At 32.7% G+C, this 25,511-nt stretch overlaps 1 pseudogene; it reads left to right on the top strand.

Annotated features, from left to right (window-relative positions):
* The first annotated feature begins 3,627 nt into the window (after positions 1-3,627).
* On the top strand, positions 3,628-5,161 carry LOC149536922 (large ribosomal subunit protein uL30y-like; annotated as a pseudogene).
* Positions 5,162-25,511: the final 20,350 nt, after the last annotated feature.

The following is a 25,511-nucleotide window of genomic DNA, read 5'->3' as shown; positions in this document are numbered from 1 at the left end:
CTAAAATAATTTAATTAAAAAATTTATGGAAAAGCAAAAGATTAATTGAGAGGAAAGTATGTTGTAGCTAAACTTATACATGCATGTGAAAACAAATATATTAAAAATAGAAAACTAAGTATATTATGGTTGCTTGATATGAGAGATCAAAGAAATGTGAAAATATAAATTGCATGTTTATTTTTATTTTATAAAAGAATGATTTTATTTTTTAATTATTATTATGATTAATTATTAATTTCAAAAATTAAAAAAATATATATTCTTGAAAAAAATCATTAATTTTGAAACTTAAACAAATATAATTTATTTAGCTATAAAGTGAATGTTAGTATTAGTGATTCTTTAAGTCTAGTTAATCTCTTAGTTGCATATAAATGAGTTTATATTTATTAATTCAAGAGAGAAGTTAATGAATAAATATTTCTATTTTTTTTTATATTTAAGAGAAGTTGTGGTGGAATTCACTTTGTAATCACCTAGTTAATAAATATTTGACTTTATTGGATAAATTGTAAATAATTCAATTAAATTTATAATTTGAGTTATCTCTAGTTCCATTATGAATTAAAAGAAAAGTAAATATTAATATTAGACTTAAATAGAAATCAAATTAATATTTTTGGAATGAAATTGATATTAAGATTGAATCTAATAATATGTATTTATTTTATTAATTAAATCATTTGTGATTTAAGATTATTTAAATTATAACATGATAATATTGCATGATTGATAACCTTTATCTCACTATGAAACAATTATGAAATGTAAACTTGAATTTGATGCAAATTAATTTTTGCAGAATTTTTTTTTTAAAGGCTAAATACCTAAACTTGTTTTAAATGCATGTCGAGATGTCATGTTTTATTTTCTGGTGGTTTTTGGGGAAACCTAGTAGTTTGACTAGATAGGCATGCTTATTAGAGGCTAGGGAAGTGATTTGTTTTGTGATGCTTTTATGTAATGTTGTTTTGTCATGATTATTTTATTCCCAACAATTGTGAGATGTCCATGTTTATGTGATGAGATCAAGTTCTTTATTTTAAGCTCATGTATTGTGATTTTTTTGGTGTAACCTATGCGATTTTCAATCAATTATTTATTGGTGCTTTCTAGTTGCTTGTATAGGACTACGATGAATACTGTGGTTTTATGAGATATAATTTTTATGAGTTTAGAGTAGGTTATCTATGTGTATGCTAGGAAGTGGCTTGCAATAGAGGTCGAAGCCCTAAAGATGTTTCCTAGGTAACACATTGTAAGTTGTATTAATAAGTTATAAGATTTCATTAAATGGGTTAAAATGAATTAACAAGAGTCAACGTTTTACCTTGCCCATGCCTTGAGTGCTAGTACAGGCTAGGATGGGAGTAAAGAGGATTCTTGATTGCAACCTTGCCTCATTGGCATGCCTTGTCTGTAAGAAAGGATACTGATGCCACCTAGAGTCACTAGGGGGTTGAAGTTAGAGAGATTGTCAAGGTAACCCTAGAGTTGACTCATGTGTTGACACTTACCCACATACATATTAGGTTTTCTACATGTCATTGTTGTATGTGGGATTAGATGTTACTTATTTGCTTTGTCCCTTTGAGATAGATTGCTATCAAGATTCCTTGACCTAGATTCTTGTTTGAATTTTAGATTGTTATCCATTTGGGACTTGAGATTATCTCATCAACATTGTGGGAGTGGGCCATTTAGGTTCCATCAGGTCTGGTGGTAGTATTTCATATATCACTAAGATCTGATAGCTGGATGTCTTTGTTGGATGTACCTTGTGCAATTGTTCTATTCTTTTGATCTTGTGTTTGTGTTTAATGGTCATATATTGTTGTACTATACTTGATTGGTGGAGATTTGATGAGATGAATTAATTCATGATGCATAGTCTTTTAGCATTTCATACCTTGTGACTTGTAAGGAGGATGATTATGCATTTCGGTTATGCCTCATGGCATCTTATGTACTTGTATATTATACCATTTGATTTTGTAAATATGATGATCCTATGATGTGGACTTTGTTATGTATTAAATTTAATCTTAATAAAACTTATGTATGTAATTCAACATCATGGAACCCTTGAGAGATGTAACTATTAATGCATTGCTTATGTATGTATGTGAGTTATTGTGTCCACTATATTATCTCTTTTCATTTTACTCTTTCAATTTTTTTTAGCAAACTTAGTGACATAATAAGTCAATTTCTTTTGGTTTCTTTAGTAGGGTGTTACATCTAGTATCAGAGCATAGTTTCAACATTGGGAACTCTGGTGATATTGTGCACTATCAGTTAAAAAATAGTTAAACTTGGAACAAGATTAAACAACAAGACTTATCAACCAAAAATGGAAACAATAGAACTATGAAAATAGAACTTGGATTTATAAGTCTTGGTGTTCCAAACATTATTTTGTGACTATACATTTTATTTTTGTTACCTTAGTAGTGATAGTTAGCTTTGAGGGGTAAACCTTAAGTCTAGGAGGGCTAGATGTACTGCCTACCCATAGTTTACTGTTCATGTTATACTATTGAATTCTTTTAGGCCAACTTTTTATGGTTATGCGTTATGATTTAGTTGTACTTGGTTACTTAATTTGATTGATGTTTATCTGTACTTAGTTATTTATTTGATGAGATACTTGATACTCAGTTATTTTGTGTGTTCATGATTTTTCTTTCGATGATGATTCTTTTTATGTTTCATATAGTATTTTTAGTGGTTTCATGATGACGGTTATATGGATGATGTGTATACAATTTTTATGGTTTCTTACCCTATATTGCATGTGTATGTTGTACATGTAGATTTTACTTTATGTTTGACATTCTTTATGTGGTTGAGAAAGGGATTCATAGTCATCTTCTAGTAGGGATCTACACAATGTACCACTCCTTGCCATTTCCTATTTAGTTTAGATATATACGGATATGTTCATGTTTGAATTTTATGCAGATTGTAGGTATCAACCATTGATTTCCTTAAATTTCTAGGATAAGCATGCCCTATTGTTGCATCTCAATTTTAAAGAGGGGAGATAAGTTCTCAAGTCCAAATCCTAACCTTGAGCCAATTTTTCTTGAATATAGGACATGTATCTGTGATATGTACCCACTGCTACATTTGGTCCAAAATTGTGATGGAAGGTCATCATAATTGCAACAGCCACCCATCACCCAAGCAATAGAACCATGAATTGTCTCTTATCAGATGGGTGTCATACTTTTGCTATTAGAAATTGCAATGCCAAGGGCATGTGGTGGAATTGTAATGGATAAAACTATCATAACATGGAAGAAGGAAGGGGCAAGAGTTCATGGTGACATTGTTGCCACTGTGATAGTTACAACATCTTAAGCTTCCAATCTTTCATTGCAATTGTGACATCTATGTTATGGAAGCAATGTTGATTTGTTGGAACTAGTTGTCATAATTGTGATGGTTTTGTGATAGATGTGCTATGAAAGTGATGGCTAGTCATCAAAAAATGTTGTCACAATTATGACACTAGCCAAATTATTTTTAAAAAAATGTTGCTTGTAACACCTAATTTTGTATTTTCTTCTTAAATGTTTAATTTTTTCAAATAATTTATTTTTTCTTGTCATTTTAGATATGATTTTGAAGGAGGAAAAGTGTGTGCTTGAGTTAGTTCTTCAGAAGAGGAAAAGAAATGAATAATGGGAGAATGACAAGTAGTAGTAGTTAGAAGTTACAAAAGTAAAAAATGCTACAAATCGCAAACTAATATTTAAGAAGGTTGATGAATATTCAAAGGAGTATCTGAAGTAGGTAATAAATTGCTTGATTTGTGAGTGATGTGTCATTGTTCCATCTAGTGTTAAGTGTGTACCTTAGTTTCTTTTTGGCAAGTTTTATATCAATTTATGAGTCACTAAGGAGTATGTGGATCCTTTAATAAATTGTTGAGTTTTTTACTGATGTGTCAGCATTCCATCTAGGGCTGAAGAATGTACCTTGGTAATTTTCTTGTGTACTTTGTGACAAAAATCAAGAACCTGAGGTTATCAAATTCAAGAGAGAGGAAAAAATGAAAGGAGGCTTTTATGTTGAGCCAAAAGGTAAGCTATTGTACATTATTTGTATTCATGGGTAAGTAGATAGTCTGTGGTATTTATATACCTTGTACATTCTTGGTCTTTATATAGTGATAGATTTGGTAGACTATTAGCTCTCTAGTTTATTTTTCATAAAAAAGAGCAAATTTTTTTTTCCAAACTTTATTATAATATATTTACATCTCTTCTATATTAAATAAAGAGGAACACAAAATTATTAGTCTTCCCCAAATTACATAGTTTTTTTTCATTTATTGAGTTTCTTATTTTTCTTATTCAGTATTAATGCTATGCATCTAAAGACAAGAAGAATTTTGTGACTTTTGTGTTTGAGGTAGGTTGGTCCTTTTTTAGCTTGACCTGTCTCTTTTGCACAATTTGTTTCTAAAATTGTGGTTAGTGATCGCTTTTAGATGTATATACAAAATTCCAGTGATATTGACTTGCTATGACACTTCATTTTAGATCTTCAATGGTGTGTTTCTAAAATTGAACAAAGCAACAATGAACATTTTGCATTGGATTGAGCCATATGTGAACCTTGGGTATGTTCTTGGTCAATTATAAGCATTATGTAGATCAATTTTTTCGTATTTCATAGATTCTTGTGTCTATGTTTTTTTAATTATCTTGCTTATTTCTTTCTAGATATCCAAATTTAAAAAGCATAAGAGAGTTGATTTACAAGAAAGGTTATAGAAAGGTTGATAAGCAATAGATCCCTTTGACTAAAAACTCTATCATTGAAAATGTACTTGTGTTCATGATACCTTTTTGTGTGTGTGTTAGTATTCTTTCCCAATGCTTATTATTTCTACCTTGTTTCTTGTAAACACATTTTAGGTAAATAAGGCATAATTTGTATTGAAGATCTTATCCACAAGATTATTACTATTGGCCCCAACTTCATGAAATTGACTAATTTTTTGTGGTCATTTAAGCTGAGCACTCCATCCGATGGACTGAAGAAGAAACCAAACCACTACATTAAAGGTGGTGATGCTGGCAATCATGAAAAGTCATACATTAGGATTAGACTGGTCAAGCATCCCAACATTGCACAACTATGATTAGACTAGTCAAGAATCCCAACATTTCCCTAGCATCTATTTTGATATGGAATGTATTATGAGATTCTCATTTCCCTAGCATCTATGGAGTCTTAGGTTCAGCTAGGGGATCAAATCAAGGATTTGGCTAGGCAGCAAAGAGTTTCATAGGATAGAGTGTTAAAGTCCATTGGTATGATTCAAGGAAAGCTAAAGGAAAGGAAACAAAAAAGAAAAATAAGGGATGAAACCCATGGTAAAGAGGAGGGTCTTCAGATTGTCACTAAGGAGGTGGATTAAAAATATTCATCATATTCATGTGAAATATCACAAAAGGGAACATGCTAGATTATATTTTGCACAGTATAGATTTGAAGGTGAGCTTAGAATCACCTTTGGTTTTGACTCTATGTAGTAGGGAGCCACCATCACTACTCATTCCTAACCAATATTGTATGAGTCAAAAATAGAAATTGATAGTATAGCACCAAGACTATGTATTTCTGTTACAATGTTACTAGATGCCACAATTTTATCAAAATGTGAATAACACTTTTGCCCATGAGAATATAAGAAGACTTATCATATGCATTTATGAAGGAGTCTTAGGTTCAGCTAGGGGATCAAATTAAGGATTTGGCTATGCAACAAATATTTTTATAGGATAGAGTGATAAAGTCCATTGGAATGATTCAAGACAAGCTAGATGATTAAAAATAAAAAAGAAGAAGAATGGAGGAAACCCATGGTAAAGAGAAGGGTCTTCATATTGTCACTAAGGAGGTGGATGGAAAAATATTCATATTCATGTGAAATATCATAGAGAGGAACATTTTGGATTCTATATTGCATAGTATAGATTTGAAGGTGAGTGTGGAATCACCTCAAGTTTTGCCTCTGTGTAGTGGGGGCCCACCATGATTACGCATTCCTAACCAATATTCTATAAGTCAAAAATAACAATTGATAGTATAAAACCAAGAATATGTGTTTTTTTTATAGTGTTACTAGATGCCATAGCTTTATCAAAATGTGAATAACCCTTTTGCCAATGAGAATATAAGAAGACTTATCATATGCATCTATGAAGGATTCTTAGGTTCAGCTGGGGGATCAAATCAAGGATTTGGCCATGCAAAAAAGAGTTGCATAGGACAAATTGTTAAAGTCCATTGGCAAGATTCAAGGCAAGCTAAAGGCAAGGAAATGGAAAAGAAAAAGAAGAGAGGAAACCCATGGTAAAGAGGAGGATCTTCAAATTTTCATTAAGGAGGTGGATGGAAAAATATTCATATTCATGTGAAATATCACTCAAGGGAACATACTAGGTTATATTTTGCATAAGGTGAGCTTGGAATTACCTTAGGTTTTTCCTCTATGCAGTGGGGGCCCACCATGACTACTCATTCCTAACCAATATTATATGAGTCAATAATAACAATTGATAGTATAGCACTAATAATATGTGTTTCTATTACATTTTTACTAGATGCCACAATTTTATCAAAATGTGAATAACCCTTTTGCCCATGAGAATATATTAAGACTTATCATTTGCATCTATGAAGGAGTCTTAGGTTCAGCTATGGGATCAAATCAAGGATTTGGCTATGCAACAAATACTTTTATAGGATAGAGTGATAAAGTCCATTGGCATGATTCAAGGCAAGCTAAATGATTGGAAACAAAAAAAAAAGGGAGGAAACCCATGGTAAAGAGGAGGGTCTTCATATTGTCACTAAGGAGGTGGATGGAAAAATATTCATATTCATGTGAAATTTCATAGAGGGAAACATTTTGGATTCTTTATTGCATAGTATAGATTTGAGGGTGAGCTTGGAATCACCTTGGGTTTTGCCTCTGTGTGGTTGGGGCCCACCATAACTACTCATTCCTAACCAATATTCTATGAGTCAAAAATAACTTCTAATACTATAACACCAAGAATATTTGTTTCTATTATAGTATTACTAGACACCATAGCTTTGTCAAAATGTAAATAGCCCTTTTTCCAATGAGAATATAAGAAGACTTATCATATGCATCTATAAAGGATTCTTAGGTTCAGCTAGGGGATCAAATCACGGATTTGGCTATGCAACAAAGAGTTTCATAGGAAAAAATGTTAAAGTCCATTGGCATGATTCAAGGTAAGCTAAAGGAAAGGAAATAGAAAAGAAAAAGAAGGGAGGAAACTCATGGTAAAGACAAGGGCCTTCAAATTTTACTAGGGAGGTGGATGAAAAAATATTCATATTCATGTGAAATATCACTTAGGGGAACATACTAGATTGTTTTTTTCAAAGTATAGGTTTGAAAGTGAGCTTGGAATTACCTCAGTTTTGCCTCTATGCAATGGGGGAACATCATGACTACTCATTCCTAGCCAATATTTTATGAGTCAAAAATGACAATTGATAGTACAGCACCAAGAATATGTGCTTTTGTTACAATGTTACTAGACACCACAACTTTATCAAAATGTGAATAACCCTTTTCCCTACGAGAATATAAGTCAATTCATTACATCAAAATAACCAATTATGTCAAGGAATACTTTTATATTCTAAGCTCTACTCATTCTCTCTATTTAAAGGATGGTAATTAAAAGTGAGAAATAACAACTAGTCAAGACATTCACTCATTAGTCATATTACTCAATAAGGAGTCATACTCCATAAAGGATTGAAGATATTGTGGTAGGATTGAAGATATTGAAGATATTAGTCATGGTCAAATCAATATTCAGAGTGAAAGTTGTATCTATCAAAGCTTTCTCCTCCTTCAAGATTGAAAGAAGTGGCATGCAAAGTATAACATGGTAAATACTTTAATCCAATGTTATTTTTTTTATGGATAAATAGGAGAACTCTTTGATATGAAGAAAATAGATTGCATGATCAAGATCCAAGGAAATAAGAATGGAAGAAAAGGTAACTTGGTATCTTTTGCAAAGATTTTCTAGGTGACACCTTCATTATTTGTAGTGGAGTTGAGAAAAGCCAATGGAAATACAATATAATATGAAAAATTATGTAATCAATAGCTTGAACTTTCTCTCAAAGATATCATATGGGTTTCGCAAGATGATGATCATACTTTGGGTCTTGGGTCATTCTTAAGGAAGAAGCTCAAATTATTAAGTCAAATTTGAAGAAACTAGATTGCAAAACCAAAATTTTGGGATTTTAAATAAATATGCGAAATCAGTAATCTTTATGAATAATCATTTTTGTCAGCATAAAAATTTGTAACGAGAATGTGATAATAAAATTCACATGCCCAATTCTATTATTTTTTCAAAAAAATTAACCCATCCACAACTTTATAAATTTGATGACCACTATCAATATAGATTGGAAAAGTACCAAATACTACATACCTCACTTCATATTTTGATGCAATATTAGTAAACTTGTTTGCATTATATTTGGCTATTGGAAATGTAGAGTAGGCTAGGTGACTAAGAAGGGGGTGGGGGGTTGAATCAAGAACCAATAAAACTTTTCCTTCAATTCACCATTTAATCCTTTATAAACTAATCCCATCTAATTGCATGCATGAAAGACTAAAAGAAACACAACATTGGGAACACTTAACATAATATTTGGTAACATAAAAACCTTCCAAATAGAAGGTAAAACTATAGTTGGGATGATACCCACATGCTTTAGTATTGTAGTATAAATTTGGCTTGTTAAGGATTATAATTGATCACTTCTGGTGATTTTCCCTGGTACAAGCAATACAGACTCTTCAGTAACTAGTAAAAATTAGTAACTAATTGCAATGTTAGGCTTAAACAATAGACACATTATAAAAAAACCCCTAACCCTAAGCTCTTTTATACAAGTATTTTTACCACTTTAGGGTTATAATTAATAAATATATGTTGGACCAAAACCCTGTTAAAATATGAAGTATTTACAGTACTTCTCTAGTTAGTCACCACAAACTAAAATGCAATCGGTACTTTATCCCCAATTCAGTTTCCACATTAATTCTTTGTGTCACTTGTGTTCATTCTATTTATTTTATGTGTATGCAACTAAGTTAAATAAGGCTAATCACAAAAAATATCTTATGATTTACATTTGCCAAATTGCTATTGCTTTTTTTGTGTTTGTCGAGTTACAACATTTACTAATGTAAACTGAGTGCTTTTATATTAACTGAGTATCAATATTTTTAGTGAATTTTATGTTATGTATTGACATCTAAGGGATATGGGATTTATTTTAGTGGTAATTGATTCACCCCTCCCCTCTCAGTTACTCCTCCTATAGTTCCAAAAATTGGTATTAGAGCTTCTTGGTGCTTCCAAAGAAAGGTTTCAAGGACCTAATCTAAAGATTAGGATGTCTTATAGGAGACAAATTCCCAAGCTAAAAAAAGATAACTTCCAGGCATGGTAGGAACTTATGAAGTTACACTTGACAACCATAAGTGATTTAGGTTTGAAATACTTGCAAAATGCTTACAAGGATCCTACCAGAACATTGACTATAGAAGAGATTACTAAAAATAAAAATTATAACATCATGATGATTGACATTGCATCAACTCTCAACTATGATGAGTTTGATGAGGTCAAAGGATGTGCTACTTCTCATGACATGTGGACCAAATTGAAGGATATTTATAGAGGTGATGATAATGTAAAAAGAGCAAAGGTAGAAAGCTTAAGAGGTGAGTTTGATCAAATGAAAATGAGAGAGGATGAAAATATTGCAAAATATGTTGATAAAATCAAAGCCACTGTCAGTGCTCTCAAAGCTTCTAGAGGAAGAATTGAAGATGCAATAGTGGTAAGCATGGGACTCAGAACCCTTCTTCTTATCTATGCAATCAAAGTGTCTATTATTCAAGAGATGTGATGTGATCCAAATAACAAGATAACTTTGGATGCTTTAGTTGGAAGCTTGACTACATTTGAACTAGATAACTATGATAACTATACTTCTAATGAGAGTAATCTTGAGTCTGCATTTGAAGCCAAGGTATCACTAAAGAAGAAAGCTAAAAGATCTAAAAGAAAACAATCTAAAAGTGAAGAGGAAGACAATTCCAATAATGATATTGAAGCTATTGAAGCATTGCTTGCAAGAAGGTATCCCAAAAGAAAAAGAAATTATAAAGGTAAAATCCCTTTAATCTATTTCTCTTGTGAATAATTTGGACACATTGTTGCAAGATGTCCAAATAAAGAAGAAAAAGATGAAAAGAAGCACAACAAGCACAAAGGCAAAAAGGACATCAAGAACTTCAAGGACTAAAAGGAAAAATGTAAGAAATCATGTTTTATGGCTAAAGATTCAAATAGTAGTGAAGATGATGAAATGTTCTATAATGCTATAAAAGATGAATCTAGTGATGAAGGAGATAAAATGACACTTACCTCTCATGTTATAAAAAAATATACATGGATTATTGATAGTGGTTATTCACATCATATGATTGGTGACAAAAAAAAGTTTGAACATATGGAACATTATAATGGTGGAATTGTGAGATTTGGAAACAATGAACCATGTTGCATAAAGTGAAAAGGTTGTCTCTCACTAACTAATGAACTTAGATGTGATAATGCTAATTGGGTTGAAGGACTAAAGCATAATCTATTGAGTGTGGCACAATTGAATAACATTGGATTCAAGTTAGAATTCATGAATGGGAAGGCCAAACTGCTAGATGGAAAAGGAAATCTAGTTGGATTTGGAAAAGAAACAAAAGGTAACCTATTCTACTTAGATCTTAGTGAAAGTTCATGTTACATTTCTTAGTAGAAGAAAGCTAGTTGTGGTATAAAAGGTTGTGTCATGTGAACTTAGATAAGCTAATCAAGATAAGAAAGAAGAAAAGAGTTAGAGGTATTCCTAGTCTAAGGAAAGCTAATATGGGCCAATGCAAAAATTGTCAAATTGGTAAGATGGAAAAGATAAGTTTCAAAGACAAGGACTATCAAATTAAAGAAGTCTTGGAGCTAGTTCATATAGACTTATGTGGAACTATTGGAATAGAGAGTTATAGTGGAGATAAGTATTTTATGATTATTCTAGAATGATGATTGTAATGTATCTGAAAGAAAAGTCTAAAGCATTTTAAAAATTTAAGTGGTATTTGGTAAGAGTAGAAAAGAAACTAGAAAGAAGTTGAAGTGTTTGAGATTAGACAGAGGTGATGAATTCATTTCCAATGACTTCAATAAGTTCTACATTAAAAGAGGAATTAAGAGACAAGGTTCAACCCTTGGTATACCATAGAAAAATGGTATAGCTGAAAGAAGGAACAGATCCATCATGGATTGTGTAATAACTTTAATGATAGAAAATAGTGTTGCAATTAAATACTTGAAGGAAGAAATCAATACAAGTGTGCATACCTTGAATAGAGTACAGTTGAAGAAAACTCAAATCAAACTCCTTATGAACTATGCTATGGCTATAAATCTAATCTAAGTTATTTAAAAGTATTTGGTAGAAAATTTTATATCTTGAAGGAATCTAAGAAAGGTAAATTTGATGTCAAAAGTGATGAAGGAATATTTCTAGGATATTCTTTGAATTTATCAACTCATAAGATCATAGAAAGTGCACATGTAAGAATTGATGAGTTTGTAGAAAAGAGTGAAGAAGAAAGCATCAAAGTACCTTAGGATTACAGAAAGTTTATCTACTATGAACTTGATACATTTCCAAATCAAATTGGAAGTCATCAGGTTTCACCTCTTGAGTCCCCAAAATCTCCAAAAGCTACCAAGCTACAACCAGTGCAACTTGAGTCATATTCTAAAGGACCCTAGTCATAGTCAAAAGCTATTGAGCTGATGATAGAGCAAATTGAGTCTAATGGACCCAAGCTTGATACATAAGATCGTGGTGAGGTTAGTAGAACAAATTCAAAATCTAAAGTACCTATTTTAGAAATATATGTTAGAAGGCACCATGCACCTGATCAGATCATTGGAGACAAGTTAGATGGAACAAGACAAGAAACAAATTGAAAGGTACATGTTTGGTTGTTGAATTTGAACCTAGATCAGTGAAAGATGCTTTGGATAATCAAAGTTGGATTGAAGCTATGAATGTAAAAATAAAATAGATAGAGAGGAATAAGACTTGGACTCTTGTCCCTGACCCAAGGATAAAAATGTAATTGGCCCAAAAGTGTTTTCATAAATAAGTTGAAAGAAGATGGAGAAGTTTCTAGAAACAAAGCAAGGTTAAAGGTATTGATTATGGTGAAATTTTTTCTCTTGTTGCTAGATTGGAAGGTGTTAGAACTTTACTTGCTTATGCTGCACATAAAGGATTTAAAGTTTATCAAATTTATGTCAAATCTGCATTTTTGAATAGAATTCTTAAAGAGGAATTTTACATAGAACAACCTAAAGGTTTTTTGGATCCTAGCAAAAGGATATGGTCTATAAATTACAAAAAGTATTGTATGATCTCAAGAAATCTCATAGAGCTTGCTATGAAAGAGTTCATAACTACTTGATAAATATTGGTTTCCAAAGAACAAATGATAATAGTAGCCTATATATCAAAGAAAGACTAGACAAAAAGATTGTATTAGCTAAAATCTTTGTGGATGACACTTTATTCATAGGAAATGATGACTTATGCAAGACATTTTCAGAAGAGATGAGAAAATAATTTGATATGTCCTGTTTGGGGAGATAAAATTCTTTTTTGGATTGTAGATCTAGTAGAAGAAAGATGGTATCTATATTACTCATTCCAAATATATCAAGGAGATACTAAAGATATTTAGAATGGAAGATTGAAGAATAGTTGGAACACTTATGCCTACTGGACATAAGATTTACAAAAATGATGATTCAAAGGAGGTAGATCAAACCACATACAAATCAATGATTGGAAAATTTCAATATGTAGAACACACAGGGCCTAATATTGCATTAGTAGTTGGTATGGTGGCAAGATTCTCAACAAATCCTAAATAAAACCATATGATGGAAATCAAGAGAATCATGAGGTATTTGAAGGGTACTAAAGAATTTGGATTATGGTACAAGAAAGGAGGCAATCTAGATTTGAAAGCCTTCACAAATGTTGAATGGGCAAGTAGTGTTGATGATAGAAAGAGCACTAGTGGTGGAGCATTCTTTCTTGGTAAAATACTAGTGTCTTGGACAAGCCAAAAGTAGAATAGTATTTCTCAGTCTACAATAGAGGTAGAATATGTGGTAGCAATAGTTAATTGTTTCAATGTTGTTTAGTTCAAGCAATTATTGGCAAATATCAAGATAGAAATCAAGGATCCTATGGTTATATTCTGTGATAACACTAGTACAATTAATATATCAAAGAATCCTTTGATGCATACCAAAACCAAGTACATTGCTATAAAATATCATTTTCTAAGAGAATTGGTACAAGATAAATAGATAAGATTGGAATATATGAATAGTAAAGAATAAATTGCAGACATATTCATTAAGCCATTACTAAACGATGCATTTTTATATCTAAAATGTAAGTTACAGGTCATTCCCCTATCTAAAGCTCACTAAATGAAGATTAGTGATGCATCAACCAAAGCATGTTGAAGATCAGTCAGTTGATGTAGTATTGAAAAGGGCACATTTCATATGAATTATTACATGAGGTACACTTATATTCTCTGAATATTGTCTTTGGTATGATATGTCAAAGGGGAAAACTTTGTTGTCATATCTCAAAAATTTTGTTTGAAGATATCAAAGAGGGAGAGCTTGGTATGGTATCATAAATGGAGACTTTGATATTAGAAGTAGATTTTGAAGTAGAGTTTTGTTGATAGAGAGAGAAATTGAAGGCAGAGGGAGTTCACACTAATAGAGGGAGTTGTCATGGATGAGAATTAGAATGAAATTAACTATGTTTTGTACTTTATTCTTTCTCTAAAAATTTCATTGTATTATTACATTTTGTGTTACCATCAATGCCAAAGAGGGAGATTGTTGAAAATAATTGGCTAATTGTGTATTCTCTTTGATGTTACACAAAATTTCATTGCTAGCTAGTGTATGTAGAGCTCACTCGGGAAATGAAGATAGTTTCCTATGTCTACCGAGTACACTCTACTGACAAAGTGAAGTTTGCAAAAGTTGATTATTAACCAAGATCACTTGATTAATGAAGGAAATGTTGGATGAAACTAGTGTTAACCAAGCTCACTTAGTTACCAAAGGAACTTTGTGAATATGCAATGTTAACTGAGTTCACTTTATTAACATAGAAAAATCATTTCTAAGTTAATGTCTACCGAGAAAGGTTGGATAGTGAAGGATTTCCTTATTTTGGCATATTGAGTTCAATTGATTTATTTGTTAGTTCTAGCCAACTGAGGAAATCAATATTAAGTATTCTAAGTTGTATTGAAGCCAAGTTGACAATCTGTATGATATAAATATAAGGTCAAGTTAAGGATTGAATTTGTGCAAGTAATAGAAAATTTGAAGATGCTTAGAAAAAGCGAATTAGAAGGATAAGAAAAATATCCTTATTAAGCTGCAAAGATACATTTGATCATAAAGGATCAAGTATATGAACCAGAACTAAGACCTATAATCAGCAATTCAGATGCATTAGAAATCAATTCATCTCATTGTTACTCTCTAACCATTATAACAGTGATCTAAATCTCTTAACAGTGTTGGCTTAATAGCTATTTGTAAATCCTCTAACAAGGTGGCATTTCTAGATTGAAGTGTCCAAAGACCTCTAACAAGACCACTCCTAATAGGGTGATTAAATCCTTTAATAGGGTCACACCTAACAGTGTGTTTTGTAACCTATGATAGGGTTGGCTCCTAACAAGGCTCCATTCAAAAGAGTGAAAATTAGTAACTAGTTGCAATTGGTGGTTTTTTCCAAATTGGATTTCCACATTAAATCTTGGTGTCATTTGTGTTCATGCTATTTATTTCATGTGTATACAACTAAGCTAAATAAGATTAATCACAAAAAATATATTAATATTTACATTTTCCAAGTTACCATTGCTATTTCAATGTTTGTTGGGTTACAACATTTACTAGTGTAAGCCAAGTGCATGTGTATTCACTGGGCATTAGTATTTTCAATGAAGTTTATTTTATGTATTGACATCTAAGGGGTCTAGGATTTATTTTAGTGTTAATTGATTCACCCCTCCCTTCTAAGTTACCCCTCTTACATTTTCAACATAATAATCACTTGAATGTGATGGATGAGATTCTACTTTCCCTCTTATAATTCTTGTAGCCTTTAGTCAGTCTTTATCTTCATATTTGCTCTCTCTCTCTCTCTCTCTCTCTCTCTCTCTCTCTCTCCCCTTGTGTTCACTTATTTAGATTTGAAATAATTATACCAATCCAAATAATTACCTTTTAAAGTCAGCTACAATACCATATTGAAAAATCTTCACCAGTTGTCTTAGTGCTAACACTTAGGTTCAAAAGACCACTTGAGTGATGTACTGATACTCAAAAAATAGTGAACTTAGAAATTTGTAGCACTTGTTTGAATCTAATTCTCTATCCATATTGATCACTCGAGAGGGAACTCAATTAACACTGATGAATCGGCAAGCATTATTCAAAATGAAGAGCTCGGTTGACACTGCAACAACTTGGTTACTATTGTAGCTTGATCAACACTATTTTCTACTCTACTTGGTTTACATTCCATGACTAGCTTGGTTTATATTGTCTACAAGATTTAATCTGTGGTTCTTTACAATAACATAACCAACCAAATGACTAAGTGTTTTGGCACTAATTGAAAACTATTTTTTCCATAAGGTCAACAATCTCCCCCTTTGGAATTGGTGACAAAAACTTTTTTTTTTTTTTTTGGGTAAAGTGGACAAGCCACTAGATATATATTCATGGTGACAAAAACACTTACCATATCAAAAAATCTTAATACCTAAAATGATGACTCAAAACTCCCCCTATCAATGCACCTAGGTGTGTATCTAAGTTTTGACTACTGTGTTGATACTCGACTAATACTGACTCTTTTTTTATTTTTCAAAAAAAATGTTTTTGTAGCTATATACATAGATTCCTCCTATTTTGTACATAGACGTCCTCATTTTGTATATTTCCCTCGATAAATCTCCTTATATGTTGTATTTTCATTTTATTTTTTATTTCCCCTTTTTTTTATACAAATTGCAAAAATGCATATTTACAAGATAATACCAAAATGTGAGGAAATTAAATGTACCTTCAAAATTAGAGACATAATTATTGGAAATGTAGTATAGACTAGGTGACCAAGAGGAGGGGGTGAATCAGGAACCAATAAAACTTTTACTTTAATTCACCAATTAAACCTTCATAATCTAATCTAATCTAATTGCATGTTGCATGAAATACTAAAATCAATAAAATATTCATAACACTTGACACAATATTTTGTAACTGAGAAACTTTCCAAATAGAAAGTAAAACTAGTGTGGGGATGATACCCACAAGCTTTATGACTATAGTATAAAGTTAGCTTGTTAAAGCTTACATTGATCACTTCTGGTGATCTGCCCTATTAGGAGCAATAAGGACTATTAGATCCACCTTGTGAAAGGATTTATACAATATAATTAAGTACGCCCTCGGTTAGGAGATTTTGCATAGGACTATTAAGTCCACCCTATTAAAGTATTTTATTGATCCATATGTTAGGATGAACCAATAGCTTATCTCTGATCTACAACTTGGTTTTTTGAATGAGATTCCTTTGATGTAAATTGGTTACCTTATTTTGATAGATAAGACTCTTTTTTTCCTTATACTACTTGTAGCCTTCTTCTAGTTTGCACTCATGTTGCTTCTTACTTGTTACATATTCTCATTTGGATCACACAAGATATATTACATATATACCAACCCAATTAATTACCTTCTAGAGTCAGCTACAACACCAAATTCAATAATCTTCACCGGTCAGCTCACTACTGAAACTGGCACTCAAGTGATATTCTAACATTTAGCAATACTTTCAACTTGGAAAGCTCTAGAACCTATTTTGGCATGAAAATGGTTAGCACAGATGACTCAGTGAACACTGAAGAACTTGGTAGACACTAAATAAATTGGTGGACACTGCAACTTGGTTGAAACTCCATGGCTTAGTTGACACTGTAGCTCAGTTATCACTACCTTCCATTTTCTTGGTTAACATGACTAGCATAGTTAACATTACTTCCTTCTTGGTTTACACTATGAAGCTCGGTAGACTCTACGAAGCTTGGCTTGCACTACTTTCTATCTATGAAGCTTGGTACACTCTATATGCTTGAACTACAATTTTGTCTATGAAACTTGGTAGACTCTATAAAGCTCAACTTGGACAACATTTTGTCTGTGAATCTTGGTAGACTCTAGAAATCTTGGCTTGCACTACTTTCTATCTGTGAAGCTTGGTAGACTCTAAAACCCATAAAACTAATTGAGTGTTTAGTCACTAACTAACAAATGATTTTACCACAAGGTAAACAATCTCCCCCTTTGGCATTAGTGACAAAAATACTTATCATACCAAAATTATGAATACTCAAAAAATATAAGTCAAAACTCCACCTATCAATATGCTTGGGTCTGCAACTCAATCTTGACTATTGTGCTGCTTTTTGGTAGACTCTAACTCTATTTTTAATTTTCCAAAATTATTTTTGTATCTTTGGTGTACATATTTTTCTTCTTTATAGATATATTTCCCCTTTATTTTATTCCTTATGATATACATTTCCCCCTTTTTGACACAAATTCCAAACATACATATTTACAAGGTAACACCAAAATGTAAAAGGAAATCACTATATACCTTCAAACTTATGGACATGGTTTTATCCCAATTCTCTTGCAACACTTTGGAACTATGCAAAGTTAACTGCACTTTAGCTGATAACTCCATCATATGATCAACAATTGAATTTTTTTTTTCATAGATTAATCTTTTTGCATTAACAATATGTTTTTGCATTGCATCTATGTGGGGAATTATCCAACTCCAAATCTCTATCAGTGTAGCCCTAATCCTGTCTTCTTCCCTCAATAATTTTACCTACAAGTCTGTTAGATATCTAATTTTCATAAAGTGTGTAGATTTAGTGCTAGGATCAAGTGAGAACTGGTGTGTACTTGCCTTCATATCAATATTTATCTATGAAAAATTTTCCTTTATTTCCTTTGTGAAATTGGATGAATCACTTAATTTCACAAATAAATAAACAACATTATTTACAGAATTCTCAAAAGAAACAAGACTAGTGGGCAATTCCACTTGTTCAATGGCAATCTTTTGTGCCACCTTCTCCAAATATTTGTTGTCAAATTTCCTTTCTACCCTCTGAAGTAGTTTTTCTTGTCCATTCAATTCTTCATTAAACTTGTCAACTATGTCAACAAGTTGATCCAAAATAGGTTTCTTTTCATCAAACTCTATAGTAATTGCATCAACAAATATTCCTTTAATGTGTTCAAGCACTTGATTCTTCTTCTTCCTTTCTTCTCTCAGATTCTTTTGTTTCTCCCTTTTCTTCCAAATCTCTCCTAATAAGTAATATTGGAAAGATTCCAATCTGGAATAACTATGTCTTCCTCTAGATCAATCTCATCGTTGGAGGCTTCTACCTCTTTACCTTTTTCCTTTTGAATAGTAGAAGGAATCATTTATTTTTCTTTACTCAAATCCTTTATGCTCAATTGAGGCTTAACCTAAACTATCATTACACTTATTGTAGATGTTGGTGTTTGAAAATGATGGAGGGTTTTCAATTATCCCAATGAGAATATGACACATCTAGGGGCAGCTAACTCCCATTTTCAATATGTCATTTCAGACACTGGGCCAACTATAAGGCATGACCCTTCTTCTTCTTCGAGCTCTACAAAACCTAGGTGGGTGGACCTATAGATTCTTTATATGGTACCAGTTATCAAAGCATATATTGAATCTAATATAAACTAGATAAAGCCCTTAATTCTCCTATTAACTCATGTAATAATATAGATCCACAGCAGAAAAAAGAAAACCTATGGATCTCATAAGCTGAGTGAGGATTAAACTATTCTAGCTCTTCAACATAAAATGTAAAGATTATTTGAATTTGATTTGATTTTATGTGGGTGGGGAAAGCGGATGAAAACCAAGTATAGATAACAAACTAATGATCCTATAGCTGATTAGTGCCTGATCCATTGGGCAATTCATGAATCTTCCTCGTGCATTTTGGATATCTGATACTTATTCATATATTCAAATATATGATCTATCCATTCACCTTGTAAATAGACATCAATGTTCAACTTAAATCTCATTCTTACCTGATATCCTCCTCAATAAAATTGCAACCATATTGAATATTTAAAGCATTTACATAATTCCTTGAATTACAAGCAACAATGAAGCAACATACAGCCTTAAGGGACTACAACTATGACCTAAGCTCTTTGTTCAAAGATCATAAAACATTACAACTCACTAAGAATTGAAACAAGATTTAAAATGAAACTCATCCATTGATGTTCTTTGTATTCATTTCCTTGAAATAATACATGAAAATGCATAAAATTGACTCACAAAATATCGAATAAACTAGACTATTCAATGAACAAATACTATCATACAAGAGACAAAATGGCAAGAATGAGAAACTAATGGGATGGGAAGGGGGTATCATAGCCAAAGAAAAGCTTCATGGTCTGGAACCAGCACATCCCAAATCTTCCATGCAGACTTCATCAATTCCAGGGCTAGTTCTACTAACTATCTTCATTCCAGAGAAACTTTCCAATATTTTCCAACCTCTACAAAAGAGAAGAAGAAAGCATAAATAAAAAGGGCACAAATCTTAGATTGAACGTGCAATTGACAAGTGTACCCTTAGAATTCCTTCCCAAGAAGATGAAAACACCTCTCTCTACCTTCTCTCTATAACTACATATCAAATCTCATCATTTGGCCTCTACAAGGCATAAAGAATCTTTGATATTTTTATTGGAAGAAATAATCGATTTATGATGTCGAATTTTAACTCAAAGTAAAAGGTGAAAATCAGTTATATGACCTCAAAAGGAAAAATAAACTTTTCATAATTGTTTTCCTCCATACCTAGGATTCAACAAGCCTTCACATCTACCCTTTAACCACTCTTGATGATCAATGATAAGTTTTGCCTATTCTGCTAAGAATACCCTAGATTTTACAAACTGGCCTATAGCATGAACTGGTGAATACCTGTGCACAATCTGAATTCATATTTAGAAAATTTAGATTTTCCCAATTTTGGTGGTATATTGGAGCTTCTATTTTGGATAAAAATTACTCCAGTTATGGTCATTTGAAAATCAGACCTCTGCTCCATGACTTCTCATTAAAATTTCAAAAATTCTATCCTTTTATATAGTTTCAACTATATTAAAATTTTCTAGACTTTATTTAAAAAATTTGATCTGCATGTGAAACCAAAAGGAAAATAAAATAAAATTTATATTTGAAACCTTTTGAATTTTCTTGCCTTTTCAATTCGGGTCAAACTTGGTTGATCATCCTTGACACGTGGCACATTTTGATTGGTTTGCAACTATACAACTCACATTATTGCTCCTAATTGCCACCATGTCATCATGCCACCTAGAAGCCACGTCATACTTGCTATGTCGCTATACTAATGAGTGAGCACCTTCCTCTTAGCGACATCGCAACGACCCTCTGATCTGCCACATGGTACGATCTGGTGCATTTGAAATATCTGCTCACCATATCATGGTCTGCCTTGGAACTCATGCCAGGTGGCAACTTGTGATTGGTTTGGAGCTCCACATCATCGCTCAATCATGCTACTAGCTGCCACTTGGCTCCATGTGTCATTGCCACCTCAGTGTCGCTACCTTGCTATTGTTAACGAGTGAGCATTTTGATTGGCAAGATAGCGACACCCGCTTGATCATCCACGTGGCACCATCTCATCACCTAGATCCACATCAGAACACTCACTTTTTCATTCAAAATTTGACTTAGGTGACCTTCCAACTGTCCAGTTGGACCCAGCACGCATCACGTGCCTTCATAAAAGCATCTTTCTTTTAAGACACCTCTATCTTGTCTACAATAGTATTTAAACACTTGATTATCTTCACCCATAGGGCATGTGGGATATTATCTTGTGTCTTTAACTCCTTCTCTATGGTGCTTCAAAATTTAATATCGCCTTCAACTTGGTGCAATTTTTGTTAGAACCTTGCATGCATCTCTAAGGCCTCTCAGAGTGGCAAAGCTGAGAATGTATGTAATCACCATTGAGGGCACTACTAATCCCACCCCTCTTAGCACCATTCAAAAGCCTCATAAGGCCATCCAGATCAACCGGTAGGGACAGACTCTGAATGTTAGTGAGCAATTTCCAAATTCTTTGAATGATCTAGCAATCTCTGGATGCTCCCATAGAATCTCCAGCTTTCCATGGATTTGTTCCTCAATTTTGTGGTTTTCTTTGGCGTGAAGCTTTACACTTCCTATTTCAGCTAGGAATTTTCCTTTTATGTAGTGGCTTCATTTTCATGTTTTCTCCTTTCTAATTTTTTGCAAGTTATCTCTAATGTTTGTGCTCTGACGGCTTTATTTTTACTTGTTGCCTCCTTGTTTCTGCATAGGCTCTCTATAAAGCATGGACTCCTATGTGGATATCTTCATCTTCTTTTTGGATCTCTTGTTTCCTATGTTTTAGCTTGAGTTACCCCTGTCTCTATTGTCACTTCCATTGCTTGGTAGCTTCAATGACCATGTGGATCTTTAGACAGCTCCCTTTCTTTATGGTGACTTGGATTCTCTTGCCGATTTCCCTTTTTAACAAGGCGTGGGCTGCTCATCTTTATTGCTACAACTCTGGCCTTTTAAATGCAGAGCATCCTATGTATTTCACATGAGCTCCCTCTTTTTTGACTGCATGATCATTTTTTTAATGCCATGGCACCTTTAGCAATTTTGCATTCAAAAATTTTTAATCAATCTCCCTCATTGACAACTAGATATTTCCATTTGTAGAGGGAAAGTTCCTTTATATCATTCATGGTAACCTCATTAAATGTGACAATAATAGGAAAATTTTGATTGACTTCTCTTGCCATGTGCTTTCTTTTGAGCTCATCACACTCAATTTTTGACCCATGCTATAGGAAAACTTTCATGCTTGGAGTAAATCTGGCAATTTCATTTACTCAATTTTATAGAAGAGTAAGGGGGCAATAACTAGAAAGGGACCGTGCATGTCCTTTCCCTTCAAGTGAGCAAGTAGACCAATAGTCTGCATAGGTTTTCCTAGACCCAATTGATCTACAAGTATTCCATTGAGACCATTTTCCCATAGAGGAATTAACCACTTTACTCCCTTGATTTAACAAGACTTTAGCCTTCCTCTCTTCAATAGAGGAAAAAAATTATTTTATTCTTTCCAATTTCTTTCCTCCTTTATTAAATCATCAGAATCATTATCTTGGGCATCTTCTTTGCAATTTTCTAGCATGACCTTAACTGCATCTTTCACCTTTTCTTTTGCTTCTTAGAACCATTTTTGTTAGCATTATCTCCAAAGAGCTCAACCTCAGCCTACTTATTTATAGATCAATATCACTCTAAAGCTCACAACACCTATGGGATCCAAGGATATTTCATTAATTTGAATGGGATTAGTCATGCCCTAGATGGGTCTGGCTAAAAAAAATTTTGTTTTCGAACAACTGAAACTTCAAACTGATCCATGGAACCCATCATACTGATTAGAACCAAGTTTGACCACTGATCAATCAACTGAAACTCATTTTATGACTAATCTACAAATTGATACTTTTACATCAGGAGGTCCTTTGACTAGCCTTAAAAATTGACCCAAACACTAGATTGGGCTCTAGAAACTGGCACACTGATTCTTTGTCCGCACTCTTGCACCCTGTCAAATCTCATCTCATGAAAAACTCAAGGTCAAAAGATATTCATCGTCAAGATTACCCTCTTGGAACTACTTGGAAGAAAACATGTCAGAAAACACTTAATTGTGTTCAGAATCAGCTTCAAAAATTGGGCAAACTAACACTTGGGAAGTCGAAAACTGGGGCATTGGTTCTTTGTCATGAGGACATTATGGATCTACACTTTGGGCTCATGATGAATAACAGGATGCATTTGGCGAGCGGTCAAAGTGAGCTACTTGGATTTGCTGACTAGAAAGAATGAAAAGAAATCAATTTGTGCAAATGGAAATGACCTGGAAAAGTGTGCAAATGGATTCATCATGACTTAAAGACTGACACACTTGGAGTATTTTTAGAGGACAACACAGGGGTACAATCATGGATCTCAAGTTATGACATCCCGAACAGGGGTTCTAACAAATTTGCAAATGCTGACACCAGTAAAAAGTTACAAATTGCATTTGGAATTGCGTTTGAAAACTGATCAAACAAATTCATCATAAGCTCAAACTTGAAACATAACATGTCTCTAACCTCTAAAATACAATGCAATAAGAATTATAACATTTTGGTCAACTGGTCAAAATTTATAGCACGTCAAACAGGGCTTCCCAGAATTCTGAACTAATTGCATCAGCATGACAATATTAAATGACCAACTTTGAGGGATTGAAAACCTAGTCAAACAAACTCAAAATGACTCAAAATATGAAAAATAAGTTCTTGGATATGGACACTAGATAATCCCAAAGTGGCAAGTCATGAAACATTTCTAGGTGTGAGATATTCAGTTGCAAACACAACCTCCTGTCGCTGTTTGACACTTAGGGTAAAAGTGCAGATTTGGAATTTGCTCAGAACAAGACTTCACAGAATGGCTCAGAACATCAATTTAACCTCATGAAACAAGTGGATAGGCTGAAAGGAAGGTTTTAGAAACATTAAACACCTCTTAGGCCTCATAGGTACAACTGGGTACATAGGCATCAAAAAGCATTTATAGGGGTTGATTTTCTCAAAAATTTCAATATGTGACTAAAATTTGACCATGCAATTTTCAGTCCCAATAGTAGAAACATTAGAAATAGAATTAATATCATGTATAGAAGAAACAACATTAATAGAAAGAACATTTGTAATACTTTTTTGAGACTTGGTCTTGTTTGTTGTTATGACAAGTGGAGCTTGTTGCTCGGTAGATGAAGTGGTAGTTACAATACTCTTTACTGCACTCAGTAGAACAACTCTAATAGTTAATTGAGTGCTTGGAGGAAAAATGTTTACCTCAATTGTCTATGACTTGGTAGTAGTCTTCTCTAACCTAGATGGCACTAAGGCTTTTCTCAAAGAGTTAGGAAGGGAGGTCATTACCTCTACTGCTATCTTCTTAGGATCTGAATCTTGAATGTTTTGAATCTCAAGAAGATCCTCATTTACTATTAGATCATCCTTAACTTCTTTATCACCTCTCTCATCATCATCTTCCTCATCATTAGCATCATGTACTTGTACAATTTCTTCAGTGGGCTTGACAACATAAAATCCATAGATGTTCTTCCATGCAATTATGTTAGATTGTGTATGCACCCTAAAATGGTTGCCTAAACTATGAGCCCCTATTCTTCAATTTATCAATTTCCTAAATCAATGCATTGAAATATTTTATTAAATAAATTTAAATCATTTTCCTTGATCAAATTGCAATTAATTTTATTATTTCAATATTTCCTAAGGTTTGATCATCTTATTCTAAATCTTATTTAATTAAAGGAAAACTTCTCTTTTAATTAAATAAAATAGCTCTTATTTAATTAAAATAAAATCTCCATTTTTATTAAATAAAATAAATTTTCTTTTAATTAAAAGAAAATCCCTCTTTTGATTAAATAAATAAAATCACCACTTAAATATCTCTTTGTGATGAAAAAAGGAAATAAATTAAATTAAATTAATAAATAAATCCTTTTTCTCTATACTTGAATGCACATATTTCTAAGTGGGATTCCTTAATTTCCTCTTTCCACTTTCTTCTCAAACACTCATCTTTTCTCATTGGTGGAATTTTGTCTCACATGGATCAAATTCTATTATCTCATTTTGGTTGTGAGAAGCCTCCCACCTCCACAATTGCCTATATAAGAAGCCCTCTCCTTCTCATTTAATAAGAAGAAGATTATACATTAGTTTCTATAGGATTGTTATGTTGCAGGTTTAGGGAACAATTTTGGAGGAGTTGGAGCTTTAGCATTTGGACATTGGAGCTTCATTGCAACTTCTCTCTTCTTTTCTTCTTCTCTCATGCATCCACGGCTTCCATCATGATGCTTCATCCTTGCATTTTCCTATTATCTTAGATTCATATTTATTTTCATAGATTAATATTGCATTGTTATTTCCTTTCATAGAAAA

Source organism: Cupressus sempervirens, chromosome 10 (assembly GCF_028749045.1).
Source record: "Cupressus sempervirens isolate cs-2001-9-10 chromosome 10, ASM2874904v1, whole genome shotgun sequence".
NCBI classification, from domain to species: Eukaryota; Viridiplantae; Streptophyta; class Pinopsida; order Cupressales; family Cupressaceae; genus Cupressus; species Cupressus sempervirens.
The sequence above is the reverse complement of the archived record's forward strand: the minus strand, read 5'-3'. Positions and strand labels throughout refer to the sequence as shown.